This window comes from Culex quinquefasciatus, chromosome 2 (assembly GCF_015732765.1).
Source record: "Culex quinquefasciatus strain JHB chromosome 2, VPISU_Cqui_1.0_pri_paternal, whole genome shotgun sequence".
Lineage (NCBI taxonomy): Eukaryota > Metazoa > Arthropoda > Insecta > Diptera > Culicidae > Culex > Culex quinquefasciatus.
This window is the reverse complement of record NC_051862.1, coordinates 107,547,614-107,555,229: the sequence shown is the minus strand read 5'-3', so window position 1 is coordinate 107,555,229 and position 7,616 is coordinate 107,547,614. Positions and strand designations below refer to the sequence as shown.

Sequence of the window (7,616 nt, the reverse complement as noted above, 5' to 3'; positions counted from 1 at the left end):
CTAAAAATGCTGCTTATTAAATTACCTGTGGCTTTTTGGTAAAAGTACACGCAAAATCCAGATAACACAGATCTGTTTAAAATTTGACACAGATCGCCCAAAACCTGGAATACACAGAATCTGTGTAAAAGCCTTGTACACAGATCTGTGTTCAGGCGTTGTCTGTCAAATCTGTGTAAATATCCAACCAGCAATCTGTGTAAAATTTTACACAGATCTGGGTAATTTTTTCCCCAGATTTTTTTTTGTTTGTTAGAGAACCAAAAACACGATTTTAAATCGATTTTGGAAAGAAAACAAGATTAATTTACGTTTATTAATCTAATAAATATTCTTTAAGTAATTGTTGGCCATATTTGATATTTTTATGTGGTTTTTGCACTGCCGGTTCTTCCACCTAGCAATCATCGTAATTTTGGGGTTCTCCCGATGTCGACGGCAAACAACATGACGTCGTAAAGTGCCACACCAAGCCGGCTTCCGGAACCTGTACCAATGGAGAATATCGTTCCAAGAGAACCTTGCCGGACCACTAACAAACGAAAAAAATAAAATTAGGTTAGGTTTTCAGATATTCTAGATAAACTCTTATCAGGATCCACAAACAATCGTGTCATCGGGTACTGGAGAAGTTTGGAAGTTGGCCAAAGTCTGAAAAAGTATACTAATGATGAATAAAGCAAATAAGTATTTAAAGAAATTAAACTCACAAAGTTTTCAAATACCTCCAATGCCGCCTGCTAAAAACTGACAACTGTTTTTTACACAGATTTGGAAGAACGGATCTTCAAAAATCTGTGTATTTTTTTACACAGAACTGTGTAAGAAAATTACCCAGATTGTGAAAGCTGGAACTGAACAACAATCTGTGTAATTTTTTTACACAGATCTGTGTTATCTGGATTTTGCGTGTAAACGCAAATATTGAGTGACTGAGCAGTAGGTTCAAGTAGGATTACACACTTTTGTGTAATCATAGTTGAACTAAAAAAAGTGTAATGCTGTTACTCGGTGAAGCAATAACGTTGCCCAGGCACGAAATATTTTAGCAGAGCTGGTTCTGTAAGAATCCTGCTAGAATGTCACTACATTTCTGTTAGAAACTGTGTTAGAACTCGGCTAGAATCCAACCAACGAATGCCTGCTCATTTAGGTACACTTCTTTTTTACGTAACGCTAAAATTTGGATTTTTTGACCCCCTCGCCCTTCGTTTAAAATATCCACACGCAAAATTCAGATAACACAGATCTGTGTAAAATTTGACACAGATTGCCCATAACCTGGAATACACAGAATCTGTGTAAAAGCCTTGTACACAGATCTGTGTTCAGCCGTTGTCTGTCAAATCTGTGTAATTTTATAAAAGCAATCTGTGTAAAATTTTACATAGATCTGAGTAAAATTTTACACAGATCTGGGTAAAATTCCACCCCCATTTTTCCCCTGCAAACCTGTTTTCTTTCATAAAACGGATGAAAAAACGAAAATAAACAAAAACAATCAACCTTATTTATTAAATCTCAAATTGCACATGTCGTAGTGGTTTACGAGTTAATATCTTGCACCGAATTTTCAGCATTTTCCACCTCTTGGAATTCTGCGACAAGTTGGCGCACGCCCACACGGGTTGTGTAAGACTTCACCTTGAAGACGAGCACATCCAAAAAATCGGAAATTTTGATGAGTTTAGTAGGCACTTTGATATTAAGACACTAAATGCCTTAAAAAAGTGTCGAGACATTGCACAGAATCGCCACCACAGGCAAAAACTACACCGGCAGCCAGGTACACAAAATACTCTTCGTTACGACAGATTATGTGTGGATCTGAAGCACCGTAAGCGTCCAAGTCCTGATCATCCTATAGAAAATGATTAAGAATCCGAACAGCGAATCCTTCCTTGGTCGCGGGAACCGAGGCAGCGAATCCTTCCTTGGCCGCGGGAACCGGGGCAGCGAATCGCCGGAAGATCACGAATCAGGTTGTTGTTTCTGCTGGCGCTTCCTTGCCGGAGGACTTTCTGGTCCGAATCTGTTACGATGATGGCCGAGACGTTCGAAGAAGTTGGGTGGTGCACGAGCGATCTAAAAAAAAAACAAGAATTAGATTTAATCTAACAAAGTTCATAAAAAAAAACCTACCGCAAACGCTGGCCTTCCTTTGGCGCGGGAACCGAGGCAGCGAATCCTTTCTTGGCCGCGGGAACCGGAGCAGCGAATCATTCCTTGGCCGCGGGAACCGGAGCAGGGAATCCTTCCTTGGCCGCGGGAACCGGAGCAGCGAATCCTTTCTTGGTCGCGGAAACCGGAGCAGCGAATCTTTCCTTGGTCGCGGGGAACGGGGCAGCGAATCGGCGGAAGATCACGAATCAGGTTACCGTTTCGGCTGGCGCTTCCTTGCCGGAGGGCTTTCTGGTCCGAATCTGTAGCGACAATGGCCAGGAAATCTCGAAATCTCAAAACTGGTGCTCTTTCCGGAGGAGCTGGATGTTTGGTTCACACTTTAACAGTACTCGCGAAGATTTGCTAAACGAACAAAGAAAGTTAGGTTATGGAATTAGTTTATACTTAATCTGATGAAATTTTTTGTAAAACTATGTTTTCTACTAAGAAATCTACAGTCATGATAGAACCATGTTTGAAATTAAGATTTATAGAAAAACTCAGTTAATAATCGCAAAAAAATCTATGAAAAAGACCACCGAAAAATTTTCAACCTTTTCAGCTCAGCAGAAGTGCGGGAAATGAACGACAGTGACGCCAACTCTATTTTACACAGATTTAGAAGAGACGCTGTTCAAAAATCTGTGTAATATTTTACACAGAACTGTGTCAGGAAACTACACAGATTTTGAAAGCTGGAACTGATCGTCAAGCTGTGTAATTTTTTTTACACAGATCTGTGTTATCCAGATTTTGCGTGCATACAAATTTCAAAAAAAAAACTTAACTCGTTCGAATCCCCCACCCTCTCAACCCACACCAACAACTGCGTTACGTAAAAAAAGAAAGAAAGTGAGGCATTTTCGCTAGTTCTAACTGTTCTGTGTTCTGCGTGCACTCCCGCAAACATCGACCACACACATACTAATACAAAGCGCCACCAAGAGGCAAAAGGTAATTACGAATATGTTTGGCACTTTCGTTTCGGTTTTGCAAAAACAAATAACAAAACTAACTTTCAAGTATAGTAGACTGTTAAACTTGTAATTGTTGCTGATTTGTTCGAACATTTGATCAAAAAAGTTTTTTTGCAGCACCACTTTTTGACAAACATGTCTGTTGCCACCTTTTGGTTCCTTGGATTAGCCATGGATATTTTCATAGTGTAATAGTGAGTTATCTAAGCCGAGCTCACGCACACTAGCACTCCATTTATTTTGCTGGCGGGTACAAAATTTAACCTCAATGTTTTTCGTGTACGTTCACGCAATACATGCGCACGTAGATAACTCTATAAACAGGGCAGCTACCACCACGCAGCGCCACCAGCGTAAAAGAGCATTATTTTATTACGTAACGCAGTTGGTGGTGTGGTAAGGGGGTGGGAGGTTCGAACGAGTTAAGTATTTTTTTAAAGTTTGTATGGACATTTTAAACGAAGGGCGAGGGGGTCGAAAAATCCAAATTTTAGCGTTACGTAATAAATGAAGTGTACCTGTACCTAAATGAGCAGGCATTCGTTGGTGGGTTTCTAGCCGAGTTCTAACACAGTTTCCATTTTCTTATAGATACATAAATGTAGTGACATTCTAGCAGGATTCTTACAGAACCAGCTCTGCTAAAATATTTCGTGCCTGGGCAACGTTATTGCTTCACCGAGTAACAGCATTAAACTTTTTTTAGTTCAACTAAAGTTCAACTTTAGTTATTTATCAACCCACACCAACAACTGCGTTACGTAATAAAAAAAAATGCTCTTTTACGCTGCGTGGTGGTATAGCTGCCTCGTTTATTAAACTGTGAAAATATCCAGGATTACTACACAAAAGTGTGTAATCCTACTTGAACCTACTGCCCAGCCCACTCAATCGGAATTCTGAAACGGAATTTAGTTCGGTTGTTGCGTTTGAAACGGAATACTTAAACGATTCGAATTTAATTCCGATTGAGTTAACTGGGCAGTAGGTTCAAGTAGGATTACAATTAATTATAAGTATATTGCGACTTGCATCAGAAGAAAGTGAGGCATTTTCGCTAGTTCTAACTGTTCTGTGTTCTGCGTGCACGTCCGTAAACATCGACCACACACATACTAATACAAAGCGCCACCAAGAGGCAAAAGGTAATTACGAATATTTTTGGCACTTTCGTTTCGGTTTTGCAAAAACAAATAACAAAACTAACTTTTAAGTATAGTCTGATTCAAACTTTGTTGCTGATTTGTTCAAAAATCAATATGGCGACTTTTATCAGAAGAAAGTGAGGCATTTTCGCTAGTCTTAACTGTTCTGTGTTCTGCGTGCACGTCCGTAAACATCGACCACACACATACTAATACAAAACGCCACCAAGAGGCAAAAGGTAATTACGAATATTTTTGGCACTTTCGTTTCGGTTTTGCAGAACAAATAACAATACTAACTTTTAAGTATAGTTTGACTCAAACTTTGTTGCTGATTTGTTCGAAAATTTGATAAAAAAAATAATAAGTTTTTTTGCAGCACCTCTTTTGAACGGACATTTCTGTTGCCACCTTTTGGTTCCTTAGATTAGCCATAGATATTTTCACAGTGTAATAAACAGGGCAGAGCTGTCCTGTTTATTACACTGTGAAAATATCTATGGCTAATCTAAGGAACCAAAGGGTAAATTAAAAAAAAACATTTGCTAAAAATGCAGCTTATTAAATTAACTGTGGCTTTTTGGTAAAAGTCTACGCAAATATGGTAAAATGTACCATGCTTCCACAAAATTGCATGGTAGCATATACAAAATCATTAACATTCTCTCCGTATTGGAGGGTTAAAATTACTATACCGCTCACGACATAGTAAAACTGACTGCGTTAATTAGTCAATCCAAGCACGGAATGTTTTTAGCAAAAATATGTCGGTGCGTGTTCTCAATTTAACCCTTTAATATGGTAGCAACTACCATGGTTGGGTTTTCAGTTTACCAGCGTAAAAGAGCATTATTTTATTACGTAACGCAGTTGGTGGTGTACACACACTTTTGTGTTAGTTTCAAACTGCCTCCACTTCTGCTGAAATAAACAACCGTATACGAGAGAGGCGTATTTACGTATTTGGGCACATATCTCGGATTAGTTTTCAAAAATACGTAAGAGCCAATGGTAAACAAAGCCTTTTTTGCCTCGGTATCCGACCCACTTACGAAAAACCAATTTCAAAAATGCTTAAGATTGTTCATCTACACGTCTTTCAAGTGACCCAAACTAAAAATGAATGAAATTTTATTACAATTTGGAGAAAAACGAATATTAATGTCGGAGATCACGATGGCTCTTACGGCTTTTTGAAAACTCACCCGAGAAATATGCTATATATACAATTCGAATTTAATTCCGATTGAGTTGACTGGGTGGGTCTCGTGGCGCAGGGGTAGCGGCTTCGGCTGCCGATCCCGATGATGCTATGAGACGCGGGTTCGATTCCCGCCTTATCCACTGAGCTTCTATCGGATGGTGAAGTAAAACGTCGGTCCCGGTTTCTCCTGTCTCGTCAGAGGCGCTGGAGCAGAAATCCCACGTTAGAGGAAGGCCATGCCCCGTGGGGCGTAGTGCCAATAGTTTCGTTTAGTTTCGTGAGTTGACTGGGTAGTACAGCGTAAAAGAGCATTATTTTATTACGTAACGCAGTTGGTGATGTGGGTTGAGGGTGTGGGGGGTTCGATCGAGTTATATATATATACGATATATATTATTTTTTGATAAAATTTTCGTACAAATCAGCAACAATTTCAAGTTTGATAGTCAAACTATACTTAAAAGCTAGTTTTGTCATTTGTTTTTGCAAAACCGAAACGAAAATGCCAAAAATATTCGTAGTTACCTTTTGCCTCTTGGTAGCGCTTTGTATTAGTATGTGTGTGGTTGATGTTTGCGGACGTGCACGCAGGACACAGAACAGTTACAACTAGCGAAAATGCCTCACCTTCTTCTGATACAAGTCGCCATATTGAAATTACTTGAATATTCATACTCGTGGTACTACCCAGTCAACTCAATCGGAATTAAAATCGAATCGTTTTTGATAATGTAATGTAATGTTTTTGTAATCAAAGTAATTAAAAACAAAACAAAGTAATTACACTAATTAATGGTCTTATGTTATTTATGTTAGGGAGTCTAGAAATCCGATTTTTATGTTACGTAATAAAATAACGCTCCCTAAGGCTTAACTATTTTGACGGCTGTGAAACCCGCCTTACCTTACTTTTCTAAATATGCATGCCTTGAGGGCTTTTGTTAATCTGATTTGGTTAACCGCGGTGGATTTTCTTGAAATAATTCGAACTGTCAAAAATCCACCAAAGGATCTACCGGTGGATACTTTTCTACCACAGTTTTTTGTGTGATCAATGTGGTAGATGTTTTGGTGGATTTTTGACAGTTCGAATTATTTCAAGAAAATCCACCGCGGTTAACCAAATCAAATTAACAAAAGCCCTTTGGTGTGAAAGGGTGTCATATTACAGCACGGTAAATTGAAGAACTAAAAAAAAATCTGGAGTTTACTCAGTCGTAATGCTAAAGGGGTAAATGGGAGCGTTCTTTTATTACGTAACGCAAAAAATCGGATTTTAAGACCCCCTCCACCCCCCCTCGTAACAAAATTTCCATACAAATTTTAAAAAATTTGTATGGAGCGTAACACGGCCTCCGACCCCCCCTCCCCCCCAACTGCGTTACGTAATAAAAGAACGCTCCCAAAGGGGCATCTTCCCACTGAGAATTTTGGCTCGAGCCTCGAGTCGATCTGGCTCGAGATCGAGCCTGAATCGAGTCGAGTCTCGAGCCAAAATTCTCAGTGGGTTATAGAGTTATCTTAGAGAGCCTGGATCTTATTAGAGAACGGACATCTCAAACCAAAAGTACCAATCGAAGCACGAGAACTGTCAAACGGAGGTACCAATCGAGCATAATGTAGTGTTTTTTGGTCGCATTTTCTTTTTAATTTTTAATTTTCAGAAACCTCCTTTTTAATTTTTAATTTTCAATAAAAGTAATGTTTTTCATCGTTTGTTATCGTTAGAACATCTTCATTTGCGCACTTTGCACCAAATTCTCCACCCTTGCAAATCATAACTGCACACCAAATATTTGCACACTTGAAATCCTTTATGGATGAAGCCATATGAGTTTTTCTCTAAACGCATGGTTTGTACATGATGCTTTTTGAAATGTTGGCGTCGATTCAATACATTTTTAGACATGTATTGAAAAGACCTTTTCAACGAGTCAAGATTGAAAGACTGAACAGGTAAGGTAAACAGCATTTGATCACCAACGACGCCCGCCATGTCATTTTGTAGATCTCGTAATCATACATAGAATTTTATGAAACACAATATGCAAAAAATCGTCAGCTAGTCTGAATGTAGGATGAAGCTGGTGTTCGGGGAAATTTTCGGAGGGCACTTATAAAACGCAG

At 39.1% G+C, this 7,616-nt stretch overlaps 1 long non-coding RNA gene across 1 annotated transcript; it reads right to left on the bottom strand.

Annotated features, from left to right (window-relative positions):
- Positions 1 to 279: 279 nt before the first annotated feature.
- Positions 280 to 998, bottom strand: LOC119767459. The gene is made up of 3 exons (XR_005277526.1): positions 711 to 998; positions 607 to 651; positions 280 to 532 (listed from the first exon to the last, which is right to left on the bottom strand). It is a non-coding gene; the product is annotated as an uncharacterized LOC119767459 (long non-coding RNA).
- Positions 999 to 7,616: the final 6,618 nt, after the last annotated feature.